This window comes from Mus musculus, chromosome 16 (assembly GCF_000001635.26).
Source record: "Mus musculus strain C57BL/6J chromosome 16, GRCm38.p6 C57BL/6J".
In the NCBI taxonomy this organism is placed as follows: Eukaryota; Metazoa; Chordata; class Mammalia; order Rodentia; family Muridae; genus Mus; species Mus musculus.
In genome coordinates, this window is record NC_000082.6 from 97,717,154 (window position 1) to 97,740,674 (window position 23,521).

At 47.5% G+C, this 23,521-nt stretch overlaps 1 long non-coding RNA gene across 1 annotated transcript; it reads right to left on the reverse strand.

Moving 5' to 3' along the window:
* Positions 1-7,022: 7,022 nt before the first annotated feature.
* On the reverse strand, positions 7,023-13,033 carry Gm41513. Its single transcript, XR_876314.1, has 3 exons — positions 12,868-13,033; positions 12,188-12,278; positions 7,023-7,152 (listed from the first exon to the last, which is right to left on the reverse strand). It is a non-coding gene; the product is annotated as a predicted gene, 41513 (long non-coding RNA).
* Between the last annotated feature and the right edge of the window lie 10,488 nt (positions 13,034-23,521).

The window sequence follows — 23,521 nt, forward strand, 5'->3', positions numbered from 1 at the left end:
CAAGCAGGTGCCTTGAATAAGTGCTTTGAGGCCATGCCTGGCTTTGAGAAGATAGATGTAACATTCAGAAAAGGCCAGAGTTTCTCCAAAAACAAAAATAGTGCAGGAAGCAGATAGGATTAAGCTGAGGGTTACCTAAACAATAACATGGCTTCTTGCATGGGTAGTTAATAAAGGGCTTTGTGGTCGTTTAACAGAGAGGACTCAGGGAACAGTCTGAAGCTGATGACCTGTGGGACCGGATACCAGACACAAAATTCAAAATATGAAAATGTCTCTGATCAATGCCTCTATCTCTGTTCTCCTCCAAGCCAATGTTACAGGTGTTTACATCTTCCCTAAACTTGCTGAGTAGAAAAGAGTGTGGAAGGGAAAGGAGGAGAAAGGAAGAGTGGGAAGCATAGGGTGTGTTTACCATCCTGGATAGGGAAGGCTCTGGGAGAAGCAGCACTTAGGCTTGTCTTGGGGTGAGCTAACCCAGACCCACAAGCAGATACCTGCAGAGAGGGTCAGAAAGCAACTAGGCCAGGGCAGGGCCCCAGCTGAGACAAGGTCGCGCTACTTTAAGATATCTGTCCTCAGGAATACTGTGTTGTGCCAGGATAATGTCCACTGCCCCCATGGAAATCAGATAAGGAAACAAGCTAGATCAATTGAGTCATTTGCCAGGCCACACACCCCAAGCTCCCTCCTTACAGCCACCCTGCATGTCATTGTGTTTCTCTCTGCCCAGGGCATGTCTGAGCACCAGTGTCTTTTCAGGCCTTCTCTGATTTCCAATGACAGTTTCACAGCCCTGAAGCCTAAACCTTTTTGGACTAGAATTGTAATGCATCTTTATGCTGAGACAGCCTACACCAGCCTGTCAGGGCACCAGTCAGGAAGGATGCCGGGTTTTGTTTCTTTCTTTTTTTTTTTTTTTTTTTCCAGAATGTGAATGAGAAGGAATGTGGGGAGGCAGGTTAGGCCAGCCATCTTGTTAAGGTTCTTTGACCTGGGGACAGCGCCTCCCTAGACCAGGGAGAGTGAGGGGTATGAAACACCCTGCTGCTAGCACTCTGGGGACACATTTGCCAAGGAGACCCCACAGAAAAGTTAATTTGGATAATAACTACATGATACTTGATCCAATGACAGTGATAATCACCAGACAGAAGCCTCTCCACCCAGGATAGTGTCATATTTCAGAAAATCTTTGGAAGGTTGACATAGCGTTAGTAAAAAGTTTGTAGCTCACCTGCCCCATCTGACATTATGGTTGAGCCACACAGCACTTCACGGTGCCCATTCTTTTCCCTCATAATCTGGGATGACAAGGGCTGTGGTTGCTACCACTGCTCCATGACTCCAGAAAACCTGGTACCACCTATGGCTAGTCCAGGAAAAGTGCATACAAAATGCTAAATTCAGTTTCTACTGACTGTGCATTGCTTTTTATCATTGGAGATTATAGAATCCTCCTTTGAGCCATTGTAGGTCAGGAACCTTCTGGGATAGGACGCATTGAAGGAGGTGGGAGTTCTGCAGCAGTTGTCAAAGTGCCTCTGAGTTCCCAGGGTTCATGAGGTGAGTGGAGATCCCTAAGTCACCAGGCCTGACAGGCCAGGCTGGGCTTCACAACTGCTTTTTCTGGACTTGCTGTTCATGGACCTTTTGATACCACTCTAGCTCTGCCTAGAATATTCTACCTGACCCACCATCCCTTTATCCCTTATCTAGTGACCTCTCCCAGTATCTTTGGCACTAGCCTTTGGACCTTTGATATTCATCTCACAGAGTTTGGCCAAAACCTCAGTGAGAATCATGTGTCCCAAAAGCCTTTTTAGCTTGGCTGGGGCCCCTGGAAAACATTCTTCAATATATAGACAATGGTTGTCCAGTTCTACATGAAGAAGTGTTCAAGGTCTAGCAGGTATAATCAACCTTTTCTTGTTGCAAAAAATAAAAGTTCACATTGAAGAATTATGCAATCAAGTTATCAAAGCAACTGGGGGGGGGTTGCTGGAGGGAGACACCTCATATTTTAAATTACAGTTTTGTGTTGACCCATGTTTGTGGCTGTCCTGGGCCACATGAGGGCCATACAGCCCACAGGGCACAGACCAGACTTATCTGCTAGGATCTTTGAGAGCAGATGTTGAAAGCCATTGTGGCCCAATGGTGAAGCAGAGGCATTCTGAAGTGGGAATGCTTGATTCCTGTTGCTGTGATACAAACATCATCACAAAAAGTAACTTGAAGAGTATGGTGTGAAAAAGAGTCCCCCATAAGTCTTGGGTATTTAAATACTTGGTCCCTAGGTGTTATTTGGAGAGACTTAGGAGGCCTTACTGGAAAAGTGTGTCACTGGGGGCAGGCAAGCTTTGTGTGGTTTCCAAGGTACTCTCTCTGCTTTCTGTGGTTTTTGTGGTTCAAGACATGAGCTCTCAGCTGTTCCAGTCACCATACCTCTGCTTGGATATTACTGACCCTAACCCTCTGGAATCTTAAGTCCAAAATAAACCCTTCCTTCTGTAAGTTGCCTTGGTCACAGTGTTCTATCAAAGCAACTGACAAGTAACCAAAACAGAGAGGGAAGGACTTATTTCAGCTTACAGTTTATGCTACATCCTCAAGGAAAGTCAGTGCAGGAACTGAAACAGAACTAGAGGAACCTGGCTTACTTACTTACTTTTCATGCTTGCTCAGCCTGTTTTCTTATATAGCCCAGGACCACCTACCAGGGGTGGCACTGCTCAGGTGTTCTATGGACCTCTCACATCAATCAGCAATCACAAAAATGTCCCACAGCTGTTTCCAGAGGCCTACTGAATCAATTGAGGCTCCTTCTTCTCAAGTGACTTTCATTTGTGTTGACAAAAACTAACCAGCATACCTAAGACCCACATGTCCTTACACATCTCAGGATCCTTCTCTGCTAACCTGAGGGAGCAGTTACTGCTCACCTGGGGACCAGGTAAGGACAAAAGGGTCAAGTGAGCAAGGAATCTTGGCTAAAGTGACCTTCAGGAATTGGGAGGACTCCTTTGTCAGCCAAGAACACACTTGTATTTGATCTTGGCTCATTCAGACCTGCATGCTGTCACCATACCTGAGGAGGGCAACCCCACACCTAGCCCACACATGCCCTGCCTTGTGGCTGCCTCTTGAGCTCTGGGGCACCGGATATTCTCTCTCTTTTGTTTTACTGTTTGAAATGCTCTATCTGGTATTACAGTGGGGCCAGCCCCTTATTTGTCCTCTGGCTTCCACTGACACACCAAGGTATTTCAAGGTACATGTGGGAGGACCTTTGGGTTGTGGTGAGCTCAGCTTATCCCTGCAATCCTGATTGCTACTCTTTGCAGCTGTATCTCTCTCTCTTTCACACACACACACATACTTCTGCCAGTTCATCTCAAAGGGCTGCTAAGAAACCTAAGTGAGAGCACAGGGCTGAGTTGCAAGAAGAGGGTTGGAGCTCAGACCTTGGGTGTAACCAGCATAGGAAGCTTAGATTATTTTGTTTTGTGACAAAGCATCACATAGCCCAGGCTGCCCTCAAACTCTACTATGTAATCAAAGACAACTTTGAACAACTTTTTCTTTCTTTTCTTTTTCTTTTCTTTTTGTTTCGTTTCGTTTCGTTTCTTAAGACAGAGTTTCACTATACAGCCCTGGCTGGTCTGAAACTTCGGTAGATCAGACAGGTCTCACACTCACAGAGTTCCTCCTGTCTCTGTCTCTAGAGTGCTGGAATTAAACACATGAGCCATGGTGTCCACTCCTATAATCCTTTCTGTGAAAGAAGAAAGAGTGCTTACCCATCATGCTTGATGCTCTGGGATCCACAGCACCTAATAAACCATGAGCTGTACCCACCTATAATCCCAGTACTCAGGAAATGGAGGCAAGATGGTCAGAAGTTATAAATTGTCTAGGCTTGGTGGTACACACTTAATCCTCTCCTGTGAGGATTCAAGATGGCCCATCACTGACTCCTGTGAAGACCGACGTCCCTGCTTATACTTATCCCTGCTTCTGTCTCATCTAGGGTCAGCCTGAGACTGTCATGTATGTTTCCCTATTTAATCACGTGGGATACCTACTTCTAGGGATCCTCTTTCCCCAGGATGGCACACACCTGGTGCCTTCTGTCCATGACAAAGCTTTCCACTCATCTTCAGAGACAAAGGGTCTGACTGTCTTGCTCTAGAGAATAAAGCAACCCTCGGTTTTTCTTATTCAGGTGGTCTTCACCTATTGCACATGTGTGAGGAGCGGGTTTGGCGGCAGTCCCAAAGGCGCCAGGGACTGCAGCTAAGTCGTATGACTTGCACCTGACTTCCTCGTATAAGCCACAAACATCTTGAGAGTTGCGCAGGTGTACCAGGATACTGGTGAATTCATTTTGATGGAGATATGCCCCTGCTGCCCTGATTAGCTGAAGCTGCGTGCCTGGTGAGGTGGCGTGGCCTGCTGTGCGTGGATGGGAACTGATAGTATATAAGAGTGAGAGGCCCGGGTCAGGGGGATGATGATTATTCGGGAGAGATATAAACAAGGGAGATATAAACAAGAAGAAACAGGACTGAATAAACGTGTGCAGAAGGATCCTGTTGCAGCGTCGTTCTTCCTGGCCAGTTGAGCACGCGCAAGAAGTGGTGCCGAAACCCGGGACAAGAAACATCTTCAGGCACGAGCGAAGACCCCCTGCTACAGGGAGGATTCAGAACTGCATCACGGGGAAGGAGTGGTTAATAAAGGTTCCCGTAAAACAGACTGTTGAGAAGGATCCGGCGTGGATTCAGAACTCTTCAGCTGGGGAACGGTACTGGTAAGTCTCCCAAATTGATCCCCGGGTTAAAGGGGGATATTTTTAAGAGAAAGAAGAAAGATGAGATAAAGTTGAAGCGAGAGAGATGAAGACTGAAGTTTGCTGAATAAACTGCTGTTAGAAGGACTGGTGGTTGTGTCGTTCTTGCTGGTCGAGAGCGGACGCGACAATTGGTGGCCCGTAAGGGGAACCAACAATTGGTGGCCCATACGGGGAACCGACTCCCCCACCGAGTTCAGAACTTTCAGCAGTCAGTGGTTGCAGGCAGGGTAAGTTCACGGTGAGTGAAACTTGCGACCCCAGGAGTTTGGGAAGAACCTCGGATAAAATAGAGGCAAGCATAAAGTTGCCAGGAAGCAGGCACAAAGTAACGATAAGGTTCCTGGCTTTGGGACAAGTTAAGGTTCCTGGTTTTGGGATAGATTAAGGAACTATGATAACCTCAATGTAGTGATCAATAGATCCTCGCTGTGTAGTTATGCTTTTTTCTCCCATTGACCCTTTGTGGGTAGGTCTGATAGTTTTGGTCTTGTTTGTTCTGATCTATGGACTCTGTTACTGTTTGAGTCGAGAGGCAGTCAAGACAGGTCAGAAAATCCTTATAGACAAGGTCGATTTGCACAACAACAAACAGGATATCCACTGCAGGTGTTTGAGCAGGTGAATCAGATTGCTATAAGGGCGTGGAAATCATTGCCTAACACAGGGGAAGTTAGTGAAAACTTGACTCTCATATTGACTCCCCAGATGGACACACAGGTGATTGAGGTTATGGTCTCATTACCACGAGGTATTGTGTCCATCCCCCCTGGGGATTGACCAGATCCGGTGTTGACGTGGGCGAGAGGGTCTGTTTGTGTGTTTCCACAGGACCAGATGGAACCTCTTTGGGTGCCGGAGAGGTTGGTGAGATGCTGCAAGAATGAGGCTCCTGATCCAGTTGCCCCTGTGGATGTGGTGGATGGTCCCACAAGCACAAACGATGGAGCCGAGATGGGAAATCCTTTCGGTATTCCAGAAGCTAATACCAGCTCGACATGACATTCAAATTTTTCCATGCCTTTTTGATCCCTGAATTCCCCTTAAAGAGATAGCTCCTCTGGCTATCTATCCCTTGCTTCAGGGAAGATGAGCGGGGATGAGAGCCCTGGGATGTATGCTTGTTATAGTGTGTATGTGTGTGTTGTGTGTTTGGCACATGTGTTAGGTGCAGAGTGTGCAGGCCCGCACTTTCGCCATGGTAGTGTAGGCTTTTGCTGCAGTGGAGGCAGGACAATCTCCTCAGATTCGGTTTGCCGCTCTAAAAGAAATTATGCTGCGTTATACCGTGGGGTGCGAGGCTAAGCACTGCACAGAGGATAGCTTGCTGTTGGCATCTTATGGAAGGCACGTCTGATTGCATGAAGGTTCAGTGTCCTAGTTCCCTTCCCCCAGGAAAAACAACACGGGAGCTGGCCAAGACCTCTCTGGGTGATGAGCCCAAGGGATGGTTTTGTGTAGGGCCCCTATGCTTGCACATTGGGGATCAGACCTCTACCTTCACCCATGAGGCTTGCTTGCAGCAATTAAGATCTGGCCATAGATTAATCAACATCCTGGCCTTTTGATGCACCTGCCGCAAGCAAAACACAATCTCCCCAGGTGTGGCTTGGCATGATAGAGAGGTAGTCAGTGATAAGACTCCCTGGGCATGTCACCAACCTAAGACAGGGATCAAACCAATGCTGTTTGTCTCCCAAGGACGGGTAAGGGGCATGGCTGCGGGGGGCTATCTACAGACATTCTCTCTGCCAAAAAAGAAAAAAGGGGGAGATGTGAGGAGCGGGTATGGCGGCAGTCCCAAAGGCGCCAGGGACTGCAGCTAAGTCGTATGACTTGCACCTGACTTCCTCGTATAAGCCACAAACATCTTGAGAGTTGCGCAGGTGTACCAGGATACTGGTGAATTCATTTTGATGGAGATATGCCCCTGCTGCCCTGATTAGCTGAAGCTGCGTGCCTGGTGAGGTGGCGTGGCCTGCTGTGCGTGGATGGGAACTGAGAGTATATAAGAGTGAGAGGCCCGGGTCAGGGGGATGATGATTATTCGGGAGAGATATAAACAAGGGAGATATAAACAAGAAGAAACAGGACTGAATAAACGTGTGCAGAAGGATCCTGTTGCAGCGTCGTTCTTCCTGGCCAGTTGAGCAGCGCGCAAGACACATGCAGATAGAATGCTGCTCCATGCATTCCAGTCTCTCTCTGATAATGACTGCCCTGCTTGGGAGCCATAGGACTGATTGGTTCCACTCCCCTCCTTCCTTCCCCTTTATCCTCAAATGGGATTTTCATGCCTGGCACAAGGTAAAAATAACATAGATAAGAAGCAGAACAGGGGATGCACTTGAGAGCTAGAAGCAGCAGCAACAGCCTGGTAGTAAGGTTCAGAACTGCTTTCACAAGTAGGGCACTGGATTTGGATTTATGTCTCTTGCCTCTGCCAGGGGGATCCCAGCAACATTAGAATGGATCTAGTGTTAGTGCCATCTCACATGGGCCTTGAAGGACAAGGTGGGTTATCGCTGCTTACTGCACTAAGTCCTGGGGTCAATCTTTCATCCGTGAACTTCCAGAAGCAAAGCCACAGCTCCAGGCAAGGGCTGAGCCTGGGAAAGTCATTTTGAAAGTGGCTCCCAAGGTACAGTAGGTGCAGGTGAGGGAGGATCAATAACATTCATCTGCCCACATCAGGGAAAGAAATCAAGGCAGGTAGCCAGGTTTTTGCTGCAGGGAAGAGATAAGGGGCCTCACAAATTGATAGTGGAGATTGAGACTTGAGGTAGCAGAGAAGAGATGTGCTGTGACTTTGCAGCATAGCCCAGGAAGGCTAAGGTTCAAACTTACACCAATGGCCGGGCTACATACAAAACAGTAATTGATGCTCTGCCTCCCTCCAAAGACTTAGTCAAGTGTGGAGCCACAGAACAATATAGGGTGAAAAGTCTTGTTGAAGACCAGGCAGGTTCTTTTCTTTCCACGCAGTGGATATGGGTGCCTGAGAAAGTATAGAAACAGCAGGTCCCTCCCAACCACTATGTTCCAGCATTTCCTGCCTGTTATGGTCCAGCATTTGGAAGGGTTGAAAGGGCAGAAGATGGCAAGGGAAGCTGAGCAAAGGGGACTCTCAGAAACTGCCTTTTGTGAAAATGGCTAAGCATAAGAGAAAGTTTCACTAGAGAGCTTCAAGAAAATGTATGTAGAACAGCAAGAATGGAGAAAGGGTGTCAGGGAGAGGTGAAGTATAAAGAACTTTTCCAGAAGTTTGGTGCCAAGGAAGATGCAATGAAGGAGCCTTACACTCCACTCAAGAGTCATTACTCAATTTCTAAAGTACTTTCCACTAATTGATACTCAGTGATTAAAACTCTGTCAAACTCCTAGTTTTAGTTTGCTTTCTGATGCTGTGATAAAATATCCTAACCAAAGCCATCTTGAAGAAGGATAGGGCTTATCTGGCTCACAGGGTGCAGTCCTTCATTCAGGAAAGTCAAGACAACTCCCGGGGAGATGGGAGTGACTTCCAGGGGACAAAATACTAGAAAAAGCAAAGTTGTAGAGATGGAAAGCAGCTTTGGGAAGGAGACTGTAGACAGCCAAGGGAAGTAAGGGCAGTTTGGGGATTCCTATGTGTCCTGTGTGTGTGTTATGGTGGCTGTCCAAGAGTTCACAGTATACCCATTTTATCCCAGAAATTTTCATCTTTCAAACCAATCATATATATATATATATATATATATATATATATATATATATATATTTGCTGTTGTAATTGGGATGCGACCTAGGAAATCCAGGATCTTGTACATGCTAGGCAAACACTCTACCACTGAGTCTCATCCCAGTCCAAGGAGTCTGACTTTTAAAATAAAGGTTTTGGAGCAACAATCCCTGCTCACAGAGTCCCTGCAGATTAAGCTTAATCAGGGTCCTTAATCAGAACTGAGAAGCTCTACAGTTCATGTATCCAATTTAATTCTTTCTCTAGTGCTTTCCAAGGGACAGGCTTTGACAGCTATCCAGAGGGGCCATCTGATCTTGAGGCTGCTCAGATTTGGCCAGTGGACTCTCTGAGGGCCCTGGAGTAACTTATTTGATTCTGCATGGGGCTTCTCTGAGGAGGGAGTGGCTTCTCCTCCCTTTGCACAGCTGCAGTACTTTATGACCCCCATTAGTCAGCAAGAAAGGTAACTCCCTCAGGGACCCTTGATGAAGCTCAGGGACCCTGGGGACCTGAGGGCAGCTAGAGGGCCAAAGCTCTGATTGTCCTTCACATCTACCTTCACAGAGGTGACGGTGGAAGTGCCCAGATGCAGAGCAATGTGTCATAGTGGGTTGAGAATGATGTCCATTTCCCCCTGAACTTGCACAAGACCCCTCTAAGTCACTATGATGTTACTTTAACACGGCAGGGGAGAGGGGACCCTATACCAGGCAGTACAGAACCATCCTTGCCAGAGTTTGTCCTTGAAATCAGAGCAGGGTAGGGTATTCATATTAGTACATTCAGCTGCTGCCAAGCCCAGCTCCATGGTTGATAGCCCCCAAGGGAGCCTTGCATGGAACCCAAACCAGAAAAAGAGGCCGTTGTACAGGGCTGGCCTGTCTCGCTCTGCCAGACTGGAATCTCAGGGCCCTGCCTCTGCATCACCTTATACCTAGGCTGCCAGCCTCCTGACAGCCAATCAGTTGCTAAAAATAGTCCTAACCTGCAGCCAGAGTCGATGACATTCTTTCCAGGCACCAACCCAGTGACAATTGAGACTGTTATGGCTTCCACTGCCTCCTGAAGGCAGGTAGCAGTAGTAGCCAGAGAAGTGTTGCAGACTCAATCATGGGCCCTGGGAAATCTGCATTTGAATGGTGGACACTGGGACCTCTCTGGAATCCACACATCTTCTGAGGGTAGGTACTGTAGACCATGGTAGCAGTGCACCCTAGAGAGGAGCTGGCCTAACAAGGACTTTCAGATCAAGAAACAAGGAGTTCCATGGCTCTTACAGCAGAGCAATTGGGAAACATCAGTGTAGATAAACAGAATCCATAAATATGGGTTGGAGTGTAGATCAATTGGTAGAGTGCTTGTTTAGCACCCATGATGCCTTGAAGTTAGTCCCTAGCACCACATAAACCAGATGTAGTCGTGGTACATGTCTTTAATTCTAGCACTAATGTATAGAGTAAGGAGGATCAGGAATTCAAGGTCATCTGCTGCTACATTGTAAGTTCAAGGCTAGCCTGGTCTATATGAGACCCTTTTTTTTTTTTTTTAAAGAAACCTATAAATATGGTCTACCACATGTTCTTGTTGCTTTGGGTTTCTTGAGATAGGGTCTTTCTACGTAGCCCTTGTTACTCACCATAGCTACTCACTATGTAGACTAGGCTGGCCTGGAGCTCACAGAGATCCATCTGCCTCTGTCTCCTGAGTGCTGAGATTAAAGGTGTGTGCCACCAAGCCTGGCCCCACCACATATTCTTTATTTTGCAAAAGAAACCATGAGCAAGCTCAACGTCCTGGAAACATTGCCTAAGTTTTCACCACTGTCCAGGTACTTCCCACAGGGGAGTGTGTAGGTGGTACAATATGGCCCCTTGCCCTGGGCAAGAGTTGAAAGAATGTTTTCCCCTCCCCCATACTTGGCAACTTGACTCCATGTTTTAGTCTACTAGGGCAGTGTTGACAAACAGTTACAGACTGGGTCCCCTCGACAACAGAGTGGTCCTGTCATAGTCCCAGAAATTGAACTTTTGTAATCAAGGTATCTCCTGAGGGGTGGCAAGGGTAGAGAGTCTGGGGAGGTGGGGGGGTTAAAGGAAGAAGGGAAAAGAGGAGGAAGAGGGAAAACTTCTTCTGGATAGTTGGATTGGGTTGAAGTAATTTGCATCAGGAGACCTACCAGACAACAGAACATAGGATAGTAAATTCAGGTCAAGAATTCTTCAAAGTATTGAAGACACTACAAGATAGAGATGCCATTTTCCTGTGGACCTCTGAATAGCTCTTCCTTCTAACCTTATTCCAGCTGTCTCTAACTTGGACAAGTTCTAAGCCAGAAGCAGGTCCTTGGTAGCCATATTGAAGTCATCGAAGCCACAATGGAGATGCACATCTTGTCGGGAGATATACAACTTGCTTTGCCAGCATCTAGGAAGCTGTTTCTAAACCATCAGGAACCTCTGAATGGACTGTGGTTTCTACTCCACTCCCATAGAGATTTTAAGGCTTGCTTCTGACCCCAGAGGACCCATGAGGTATGCTCCTATGAGGGCTTGAAGTCTCCAGAAGACCTTCTGCCTGCTTTGCCTTTAATAACTTTCAGGCAATCAAAGGCTCCAGTCATCCAGCTGGCCACTAACTCAAACCACATACCTGCCTAGCATCCTCTAAATGACAGCTTTCCTAAACTGATGGTTTGTGGGTTGGATGCACATATTTGAAGGAATCTTGCTTTTACCTCAGTAGAAATGGTCACCACTCAGTACAGGGTGTGTGATAGCCTTTAAGATTCCTGAGACCCTGAGCACCTACATGAAGGCATCTTTTCTCTTCAGAGGGTTATTGCCTGCCCCTCACTGTACTAAGCCTTGGGATGCATCTTTCAGGGTCCTGCTGGCAGGAAACTTCCACCCACTGGGACAGTCCCCTGCTTTCTCTTACACACTTATTTGGAACTTGTGCCAGGCTGGGCCAGAGAGAGCAATTCCACTGAGCTCAGAGTTGTTCTACCTGGAGCCTACCACACACCCAGGAATGCTTTACCATCAGAGCAAAAACCTTACAGACTATTTGCTGGATATTCTTCTAGAAAGCTGAGGTTGTTTGCTTGTCTCAGGTAACCCAGGCTAGCCTTAAGCTCACTGTGTAGCCAAAGATGATCTTGAACGGCTGATCTTCCTCCTTTAGGTGCCAGGATTATAGGCCTGCTCTGTCACAACCAGTTTAGGCAGTGCCGGGCTTAGTGCACATTAGCCAAGCACCACACAACCTGAGCCACATCACAGTCTTCCTGGAAGATCTAATTATTTGTATTTTTTAGGAGGAGGAATTGCCCCCCACCCCACCCCAAAGGAGAACTCAAAAAGTCACCAGGTTACAGACACCCAACATCTCTGTCACACACTCTCCCTGTTACAGAAGTGAAGTGCTAAGGTTAGGACGACTCAGAAGGTAGCATGTTCACCCAGCATGCTAGAGGTCCTGGGTCTGATCTCTGGTGCTACATAAACTAACTGTGGTTCTATTCTGCTCACAGGCACAAAGGGCCAGGAAACCAGGGCTGTGCTCTGTGGTGTTCTCTGTACCTAATCAATTAGAGGAGTTTGGCTTACCTGTAATAAATGGAGGAAGAGTGATCAGGAGTCCAAGGTTATCCTCAGCTACCCAGAAAGTTCAAGGCAAACCTGGGATATGTGTGACCACCTAAAAGAAAGACAAAGGAATAGGGGAGGGAGGAAAGCAAGCAAGGAAGAAGAGACTTGTTAAGTTTCAAACCTGGGACCAAAGATTAAGGTGCCTACTTAACATACCAAAGCTCGGCCACCCTGCCCTCAATCACTGCCCCTCACTGGGTTCTCCTGCTTTGCATACCCGTCCCTACTCTAAACTCTCCAGCCTAGGGGCTGGACTGCTATTCCCTATATAATCCAGACATTTGGGTTAACAGTTCACTTTGTACCTTTGTACCTCTTGGCTGCTGCACCTGGTTCTTCTCTCACCACTCCCCACTCTCCCCACATGGCACAGCTCAGTCTGGTCATGCCTGCTCTGGACTCTTCCAGATGCCCCTGCCTCTGACTGTGCTCTCCCACATATCTATAATAAACTGTCTTCTCCACTATACCTAGGAGCAGTCATATCCTCTCCTTTTTATTTCTTTTTTTTTTATTTATCTGGTTTTGTCCTTTCTTATTTCTTTCATGTATTCATTTACTCATTCATTCATTTAGGAGAGAAGAATAAAGAGTGATGCTTTTTTCTAGAAGAAATAGATCCAAGGCTGGCAGGATACACTGCAGAAACAGTATGAATAGTCATATCCCTTTCTTTGTTGGTGCTTTCTTTGTTGGTTGGTTTCTTTTCAGCAATTGGATTGTGTTGTGATCTCAGTCTCTTGGTTCAGAAGTGGACATGAGCTCCATCTGGCCAATAAAGAATAGGGAGAAGTGACTACATACTCTGGTCAAGGCAGGATTCTATGGTGAAAAAGTAGTAAGATATTAAGATATTCTTCCTTTCTGCATTGGTTGTTGTCCTTGGAGGATGTGAGGCCTGGAGCTCTTGCAGCCATTTTGCTACTATGAGGAAATCTAAAAAAATCCTATCCACTCAGTGACTGTCTCTAGACTTTGTGAAGCATCACTCTAAGAAATTTCATAATCCCTTTCCCAAATATCCTAACATTGCTCTCTGCAAACAGGGAAATCCTGCTCACAGGCAGAGAGCCAGGAAACAAGACTTGTACTCTGTACTTAAGTCAGTGAGTAGAGTTTGGATCAGAGACCTTGGCCTGACACCCTCACTCTATAGCACTGTAAATGTAAACTCTGCCTCTTGAGATTTCCTCACCTCCCCATAACCAGGAAACCCAGTCTTCTGTTTGTGAAATGACTCCCGGTTTCCATGGAGACCAGACACCTACATTAGAGGTAGATTGTTAGATGGGTCTAGGGCTCAGTCCAGGGGCAGAAGGCAGAGAGAGCAGATTGGGCCCTTCCTAATGGCCCAATTGTTATCATTCTCACACAATGGTCTGATTACTAATTCTTCCCAAAGGACAAGAGACAGACCTGCCCCCAGATCACCTTCCTTGCCTTTACAAGGCCTACCCCTCCCAACCCTGCATATGTCTCAGCTTCTAGGAACCTTCAAGCCACTGCCAAGCTGTCCCCAGGGCAGAGGCAGGGCCTTTACTCAGCAGCCCTAGGACTGGCAAGGGAGAGCCCACAGGGAAATGGCAGGAAGCCTCACCCACTGAGCACATCAAACCTAGGAGAAGTTCTGGGGAGGCCCTGTAAGTTCCAGTTAAAACATCAAGCAGAAAGGCAGAAGCACCTGTGAAGCACCTACTGTATACACTGTCCATTCTTGCTTCAGCCCCTATTAGCCTCTCTGAAAATGGAAAAGATGCTGACACCTTTGGAGGAGCCATTATTCTGCCCACCACAGCAAAATCCTGCCTGAGAACAGTCTAAAGTAGACTCAGTTAACTCTACAGGAAAGGTAGTAGAGGTGCCTTCCCTAGAAGCCTAGGCAAGCCACTTCCACATCAATGCAGACTACTGGCATGGTTTAGCTGAAATTGGAGAGGGAAGATTGTCCTCAACTAACTGGGTTGCCAGGAGTCATCACAGCCCACCCCTGAGCTTGTTTGATTGCGGCATGATGGCCTGACACCATGATTCTGTCTTCATAAAAAACAAAATAACCCCTCTTCTTGGTGTTTGTGAAAAATGTGTGAGGGCATTCCTGAATGTGCTTGTGGGCATGTGCCATGGCACATGTGTGGAGGTCGGAGGACCTTGGGTGTTAGTCCTTCTTCCTTGTTTGAGACAAGGTCCCTCCTGTTGTTTACCACCCCCTACGTACGCCCCAGGCCAGCTGTGTTAGAACTCAGGTGCTCCTCCAGCCTGCCCTTAGCAACTCAGCACCAGCAGACACCAGACCGGTCAATCACCTGCTGCTGAAAACGTTCCTTCCCACATCACAGCTCTCTGTCTTGTTCCCTCTCTGTGTCTTCCAATCTGTCTGCCTGTCTGTCTCTCTGTCTCTAGCTCTCTCATGTCCCCACTCTGTGGCATCCTTTCTCTTCTCTCCCCACGCCCCTATCCCACATCTCACCCTGCCAGTAAACTTCTTGCATTAGATCTATTGCATGGTGTGATCGCTTTGTGGCACTCCTTGGCCCAACCCACCAAGGCACTTCTGCCACTAATCCTAACAAGCTGGCCTATATCTCCAGGGATTCACCTGTCTCCATGTCCCATCTCACCACAGGAAAACTAGGATTACAGATGCTTTCCCAGGATCGGCTTCACATAGGTTCTGGGGATGGCCTGTTCAGGTGCTCACACCTGCTCGGCAAGCACTCAACCACCTCACTCCCCCAACCACTGTGGCTCCCTTTTGACTCTGGTCACCATGCAGACTGAATCCTTATGCTGAAGGTCTGACTTCCCCCTTCTGAGTGGAAAGCCTGCATCAGGCTCAGGGGCCTGCTGTAATCACGTCTTCTTCTTTTCACCAGTCTGAGATTCAGAGCCTTTCAGTGCTGAGGGTAAACCCAGGCCTTCCAGGTAACAAGGACCCCTGTCTCTGTGTAAAGAGGCATGTTGACTTCTGTCACATTGTATAACCCACACATTTACTGACCTCTGCTCTCTAACCCAGGGGTCTAAGACTGACCTCTGGTCACGTGTGTGGCCCCCCTCCCCTGCCTTGCTGTGTAGCACAGGTCAACATGCTGCTCCTGAGAGCAAGTTCTTCTTTTACCTCAGACATCTTTTTTAAATACTTTGGTTTGTCTTGAGGAGCTGAAATACTTGACAGACCCTTACTAGCCAGCCAGGGGTGTTAATAAGGCTCTTGCCTGTAGGGCTTTCCTTGGTTTCTCTCTGTAGAACACCCCTCTCCTTTCCTTTCCTAAAGCCTAACAGTCCATCCTGTGGAGAGGCTTTTGTCTGACTGTCTGGGAGAAGGTACGTGAGCTACAGGGCCAGGGATCTCAAGTGAATCTTGGAGATCTTTGGCTGCATAATCATCGGGCCTTGTTTCACAGATCCCCATTGTATGTACCACATGACAAGCTTGGCTCCCAGGGCTGGAGACACGGAGGGAAGAGAGGCAGCAGCCACTGTGCCTTGCCTGACTTCTAGTCCCAGTGCAGAAAGACCAGGGTGAAACTTAGACTCCAGATAGGTCTAGTTCACTTTTGGCTTTGAGAGAATGGGCTAAGAAAGGGAAATATTCACAACATTCCCCACACACCTTCTCATTCCCAATGAGTAAGACCAACTCATGTGGACTGAATGCCTGGCCCTGGCCCAGTCTTTGATGTCCATCCATGTCCTTTACTCAGCCCCACACTTCTTTCTTCTTTCTCCTTTTCCCAACACCCCCAGTTCTCTAGCCCATTGTACATAGCTATACCTGGAAAATTGCAGAGAGAAACAAGCCTTTCCCCCGATGAGAGATACCAACCATGATAAGACTCTCTTTGGCTGCTGGGAAAACACCTCATGGGGTAGATCCTTTGTGCAGACTATAAGAAGCTTCAGCTTTATGTTTCCAGGCATTGTCTTGTACTCCCCGGGCCAGTTGTGAACATCTGCATGTGGGATCAGAGGTTTCCTGGAGAAGGTAATAGTGACTCGGGGGCAGAGGCTGTAGAGGAGGTGAGGAGTGAATGGAACCCAGAAATAGAAGGATAGATGACAGGGGTGGGGGTAGGGGTCCCAGACAGTCAGACACCCGGAAGATGAGATGAGGCCTTGACTGCCTACAGAACTTAGAATCTGAAAGCTTGAGGGACACTTTGAGACCATGTTTCCTGTAGAGAGAAAGGCTGAGGAAGGCTGAATACAGCAACCCAGAGGCTGCAGCCTCGGAGCACTACCCAAGATGAGGGGGACAGGGTCAGGTGCTGGATTCAGAGAGATCAAGATAGAACCAGTGGTTTGGTTAGATGTGGGGAGATTAAGAGGTGTGAGTAAGGACAGCTGCCCTATCACCACTCAGATTTATGACAGAGGGAGGGAAAACATCAGAGCCTTGCTATCAGTGTCAAAGGACAGAGTCCTCCCCATTCTGCTGCTTGATTTGGGGGCCCTTGAGGCCTCTGAGATCTAGAGTACACGTGAACTCTGATCTGCACTTTAGCCTCATGAAGGAGTTTCTAAGAACAACAGTCAGTCACAGGCTTTCTTTCTCTCTTTCTTTCTCTTTCTTTCTTTCTTTCTTTCTTTCTTTCTTTCTTTCTTTCTTTCTTTCTTTTGTTTGTTTTTCAAGACAGGGTTGCTCTGTATAGCCCTGGCTGTCCTGGAACTCACTCTGTAGACCAGGTTGGCCTCAAACTCAGAAGTCTGCCTGCCTCTGCCTTTCAAATGCTGGGATTAAAGGTGTGCACCACCACTGCCTGGCTCTTTCTTTCTTTTTAAGTTACAATATTTATTTATTATTTTTGTGTCACACGCAAAACAATTAAATGTAAAAAAAAAAAATTTGAACAGGACCCCCCACACTTCATCTACTTCCTCTAACAGGGTAAACTCAAATTAGGACTCAAAAGTCCATTAGAGCCATTTGCACTGGGTAACTAACACAAGAAGAGAATCCAGGTCTGGGGACTGAGGCGGGAAACCAACCTGCTCAGTGCCTTCCAGCTCTGAGGATCTTTAATTCAGCTTTGTCCTGGGGCTGGGGAATGGCAAGCCTACATCCGGCTTTGCTTAACCTTGAGGGTGGCAGTGCTTGTCAGAGCCCGAGGATCGGGCTCCGTGGTTTCAGGTGTCAAATCACATCCCTCTGCTTCCCAGAACCAAGCTACTCCACTCTCTGTAGGGCTGCTCAGCCCTCAGACCCTCTTCAATGTTGCAGGTTGCTCCACCCCTGGCCTTCTGCAAACTATCTGGGGAGCAGAGAAAGGAACAGCTTCCTTTCCACAGCTCTCAACCCAAGCACCGTCTGCCTCAGAGGAAAATCCCAGTCCTTACCAAAGGCTGACACCAACCTCACCAGTTAATCCAGATTAATAGGAGGAGGCCGGTGATCCCTCAGGCTAGGAGACACACCCTGGACCAGTGGCTAACCAGAGAGCAGCCCGTGTGCCAGATGTTTGTCTTCACATCAGCCACCCAACCTCACCTGATCCTGCCCCACCCTCTGTGGTCAGCACTAGCCAGACACTAAACTTGTGGGAGCCAGATCACGTTGAGCTGAGCCGTGTGGGGCTGCATATACTGGATGTCCGCTCTGGGCTCTTGGCTTTGCCTGGCACAGGCCACTTCATGTCCTTAGCCACCTGTTCCAGGTCAGTCCCTCTAAGCTGGAAACGGTCACCATACAGCATCCTCCAGCTGTTTCACCAGTGGTTGCTATGGCAATTTCAGCAGTTCCCACAATTTGTCATTTTGTGGGAAACGCCTGCCTGCTCTGAGTGGGCCTGGCTTTGCCAGTGGCAGAGCTGCTTCTGAAAGGCAGCTAAGGACTTCCCCACTAACAGTTACAGCATCCACGAGCACAAACCCAGAGAGACGCTTATTTAGGGGGAACTCCTAATCCAGGAACATTTCAAAATAATGTTCCTGAACATAAGAAGTGCTAGGAAGCCAGAAGACCAAGAAAAAGAGGCTATTCTTAGCCAGGCATTAGGAGCATGCCTGAAAACTTAGAAGGTGGGGGCAAAAAATCAGGCATTCTTCAGTCTGGACTAAATGAGACCTTGTCAAAAACAAAACAAGACAAAAACTAAGTAATTATACTATCACTGTTCATAAATAATAAAGTATAAACATAAATTATAAAAACTTACAAGGTATTCACCAACCAGTGCAACAACAAAAAAAAACAAAAACAACAACAAAAAAAACCCAAAGCCTTCATAATACCTGGAATTTCAGATTTCAGTATGCAATAGTTAGAAGATACAGTATAATGCACACACACATATATAATATATATTATTTATATACATATATATTTATATGTATATAATGGCCTTGTGTTTCTGGATGGGGTGTGGTAGACATAGAGAATCCTTGTAGAGAGTTCTATGCATTCTGGTAGGGGCTTTCAAGTCTGGTGCTTTGCATGTAGCTAACTGGTCACACTGGCTAGTAATCAGGTGGGGTCATACTGCACTTTCCTTGGCTGAACATGCGGTACAGCTTTCTCAACCAGGTGATGCCTAGCTATGGTCCCACCACAGGGCATAGGCACCTGTTCACGGATGTATTAAGACATCCAACATGAGATACATAGAACAGTAAGGTTCTATGATGTCCTGGGAGATGTTCTTTAGTAGAAGTAAACTCAGAGATGGTAAGGACAGAGAGGGAAGCCATGTTATAGAAGGAGTTGGGGGTTGACAAGACCCAAGGAGAGGCCAAGAAGACCCAGGTTTCCTGGCCAGGGGCTGGAGACTTAGTGCCGTAATCAGAGGTAGGAAAGTCCAGGCAGGGCTGGGGGATGCAGTGGGGGCATTTTTAACATTCACAGTTGACAATGATGTAGGACCCTGAGCACCTGGCCCATTGTCCCCACAGCCCTACACTCAGACCCAGTCCCTCCCACACCAAGTCCTTTGGCTATAGTTCTGCATCAAAGACCAGGGACTCTAGATCTGCTCAGGCCAGGTACACAGCTGGCCATGGTTGCTGCAGTGCACACAAGCCCTTCAGAGAATGCTGGACTCTCCATATTCTTTGCGAACAGAGTATGTACACCCTCTGAGAAGATGTTCACCCTGGCTGTCATCCTATCCCCCTGCCAGTCTCCCCTGGTCAGATGGTGGGAGGTTGCAGGCCTTCCCCATCTCCAAGACAAAGGATAGTCTACTTCAAGGACAATGGGATGGATACACCCAGAACACAAGGCCCCCACCCAGTGGAGATTGGCTGGTGATGATTTCCGGTAGCAGGTCCCAACAAGCCACGGCTGGCTTTGAGAAATGAAGGAAAAATGTTCCCAGCAGTTCTTGGCAGCCTATGAGAGGTGCACAGCCTCTGCTCTAACCTCTTACCTCCTGAGTGCAGCCCAGCCCTATGTAGGGCTACTGGGACTGCCTGCATTCCAAGAAGAATGTCACAGCCAGTCCCTCTGGCCTCCCCTGAATGTTAAGTAGTGTCCACAATGCTTGCTCAACCCAAATGGGTCAGAAGCATAGTTGGGGGGATGAGGGACTATGACTCTGCCAGCTCCCCCTAGCCCTTGTGCTGGTTAGTTTTTGTCAATTTGATACAACTGAGGATCATCTAAAAAGAGGGAAACTCAATAGAGTTTTGCCTTAGCTTCCCTAGACGATGACAGTGACCTGTAGGCCAAACAAACCCTTTCTCCTTACGTTGATTTTGGTCACCACAGTGATAGAAAACAAACTAGGACATCCTGTCATCTCCTCTCGTTCAGTTTTCAGCATCAATCTTGACCAAGTGAGCTTGGTCGGGACAACAGGGCCAGGCCTGGCTATCTGCCCTCTGCTCTCCCTACTGCAGAGGCATCCTGGTGATAGAGGTGCATGGAAGGAGATAGAAGACAAGTTCTTTGCCTTTCTATGTTGGGCAACATCCACCAGGCCAACCACAGGCAGTTACTGAAAGCAGACCTCAGTCACCTTCCAGTATACCACATTTGCCCACACATGAAGCAGCTGGAGGGCACCTGGCTAGGGCCTGGGAGCAAGATCAAGGTGGGATCCACCCAGGGTCAGAGGCCTCTACATCCTCTAGAGGCTAAATGAGAGGATGGGTGGAGGGAGCCAAGCAGGAGAAACAAGCTCCTCAGAGTTGCTCTGCCCAGTTACTCAGACAAGGAAACACAGGAAACATGGAATGTTCTCACTGGGGCCCAAAGCGATGGGCAGGGACGATCTCAGAACACCACCTCCCCATCTCTGGGAAGCTACTGGTGCCTCTGAGGGCTGCTGATTGCATGGAAAGAAGTCAGGTGTGAAGTAGTAAGAAAGCCAATTGGCAAGTGCTAAGTTGGGGCAACTTTGCATGTACTTTGCAGGTACTTTTGTCTCACTTCTGTGCACTTTTCTTCGGGAAGCTACCAGACCACTGGCCCACTCATTGGCACCTGGGGGACTGAAGACATACGGTGTTGTAGAAGCCCACCATAAAACACCAGGCCACTACCATAAAAAGTGAAAGCACTAGTCAGTTCCTGTGATTCTGAAAAAGGCCCAACACAGTTGTCAGATTCTCCCCTGTCCCCCTGTGTTCCTGCGCTGCGCCCCATGGAGGCCCTCCTGCTTGCATACAAGTTGAGACAGTCTTTTCCATGTTGTCTGTTCTTAAATTAACACAGTAAAAATGCTACAGTGTAGAAACTGAAAGGCTCACGTGAAGGACACAGACCTTAACAACTCCTCTGTCCCATCACCGCCCCCAGCCAGGGTCCATCCGAGGCCTGGCTTCCAGTGATTGCCTATCCCTGCTCTCTTTACCCGGTGCTTTTTCTGCTAAAGACTGACTTCCCAGCTGTGCAGGGTGCAGATCTGCCTCTTACACAACAGCCCCACCCACACCCATGGGGCGGTTATGGTTATGTCACTGCTGTCACTGGAATCCAAATTCACTGTTTAGGCATCATTATGACTAGGTCATGGTTATTAGACCCACCCCTTGTTGGTGATTTGGTGAGACGTTGACTCCTGGCTTGCAGAGATGTTCATTTCTGGCAATTACATTCCCTTGCCACACTGCTGGACTTTTGGCTACACCAGAATCCTTACAAGTGACTATTAACAGACAAGGAGGAGAGGGGACAAAACCCCAGGGCCGGAAGTAAACGAATGAAGATGATTGTGGCTGACAACCGGCTGCCCTCAACTGAAATAATGTCTGTGCTAAACTCAGTAAGAAGGGATGCAAGCAGAATCATTCAGAGACCTGAGGAAGGCAAGGCACATGTGATATAGTTGTTATGACAGAAACCCTGAAGGGCCACTCCTGGAGGAAAATACCCCACCCACCAGCAAAGGGGGATGATTTAAACATGTATCCCAGCCAGTACAGTGTAGAAATCTCTTGCCATTTAAAATCCTTCTACCTCCATGGCCCAGAACCCACCGAACCCTGAAAAGAGCATAAAACCAATCACAGTTTGGTAGCCCAGCTGTGGATCTCACAAAAAATAAGAAATAAAAAAAATCCCTCCCAGGCACAAAAGTCTCCCACAGATAGAACAATATTGAGAATGTGCTCACAGTCCATAAAGATAAGACAGGCAGAAAAGCAATCTACCAGCAGGCCTAACAAACCAAAAAATTAATTCCTTGAGAACTTTAGGTAATAGTGTAGGGAGGTGATGGCTTTGCGGAAGTGTATACCTATTTAAATTACTACAGTGGAAAAGAAGGAAGTGAACTCCAGACAGTACTATAGAAAGATAGATTTGGAGAGAATGGCTAACTTTTGGAAAGAAGAAATAACGTGAAAGAAATAAAAATCTCAGTGCATATGTTAATGGCAGAATAGATGCAGGCCCATTTACAGCAGTGCCAGGGCAGCTCAGCAACTAGAATGTACAGTCTCTGCTGAGACAGAGATCACAGGTTGGAGCCCAAGGGACCAGAAAGTGGAACTAGGAACAGCAAGTCCAGATTCAAAGCAGTTCTCTGCTGAAAATCATTTTCTTTAGAATGTTGAAGGTGATGATCTCTTATTCCTGGCTTTGATATTGTTCTAGAAGACAGATACATTGGATTCCTGTGTTAACACCCTCCCAACCCCTCCTGGAAGCATCAGGGTCAGCATCCCCCCAAGGCAATGCACTGAGAGGGTGTTCTCACTTGCTCTAACCTTCAGCTTGGGGAGCAATCTCTTCTTTCTGTAACTCCCATATTGCAGATATTTTGCATTCTAATATATAACTCTTATTTCCTTCATCTTCCCTCTCCCAAATTCTACTTTTTTTGCTTATATTTTTGCTTGTATTTTCTTTCTGTGAACATTTCTTCTTTTAAAAACATTATCTATTATTATTGTTGTTGTTGTTATTGATGGGATAGATCATATCTGCAGTTATGAACTAAAATAAGTTCGTCCTCCCATAAATTGCTTTGCCTGGGCACTTTGTCATAGCAAGTGGAAAGGAAACCATGACACTGTGAAGTCTCCTTCGACCACCATCAGTGAAGGCATCTTTCAAGTCTTCCCCAGATGCAGCTCTCTTCCTCCCTCCCATCTCCATTCTCACAATTTCTTTTACCTGTGACTCCTCCATTCACCTTCTCCACCTTTTTATGAAGACCAGCACAAGCTGGCTCTTCAGCAAATCCTCATCTGGGGCTGGCTGGGTCCCCAAACTCACAGAGATACTGTGCACGGGTGTATAGCCAGTATATGGCTACCTTGTGTCATTGATGTCCCCAGCATCACCCCCATCTCCATTTCTTGCTTAATTTGCCCTGTCCTATCTGTAAGATGGGGTCTTTGCTTGTCCCTCACAGTGCAGAGAAGGCAGCGATCCTTGTATAGCCTCCAGGGAAGATGGAAAAAAGAAGCATGAGGAAGGACAACTCAGCCTGCAGCCCATGGCGGAGGCTCACTGTCCTTTTCTGCAAGGGCCACCTCCCACCAACCACACCTGTCATACCAGCCCCACCTGCAGCCTCAGCTGCCACCTCACAGAACCTTGTTTTTCCAGTAGCCCAGTTGTTCCTGGCAGTGACTCCAGGGGGAAGAGGAGCTGGAGCTATGAAAGGAAACCAAGAAGAGCCCTCACTTTTTTGGGTTGCCACAGAGGAAAGGCAACATCTTCAGACATTACATTGTGAAACCGGGGAGGGGGCTCTTCTCCCTTCACCTAGAGTTGCACACTTAGGGTCAGCTCACACTGTGGGGATCTTTCTAAAGAGCTTGCCCAGCAATGGGTTTAACTCTGTGACAACGAGCAGAGGAAATACCCACCTGAAGCCTTCTCTGTCTCCTTTCTCCTTAATC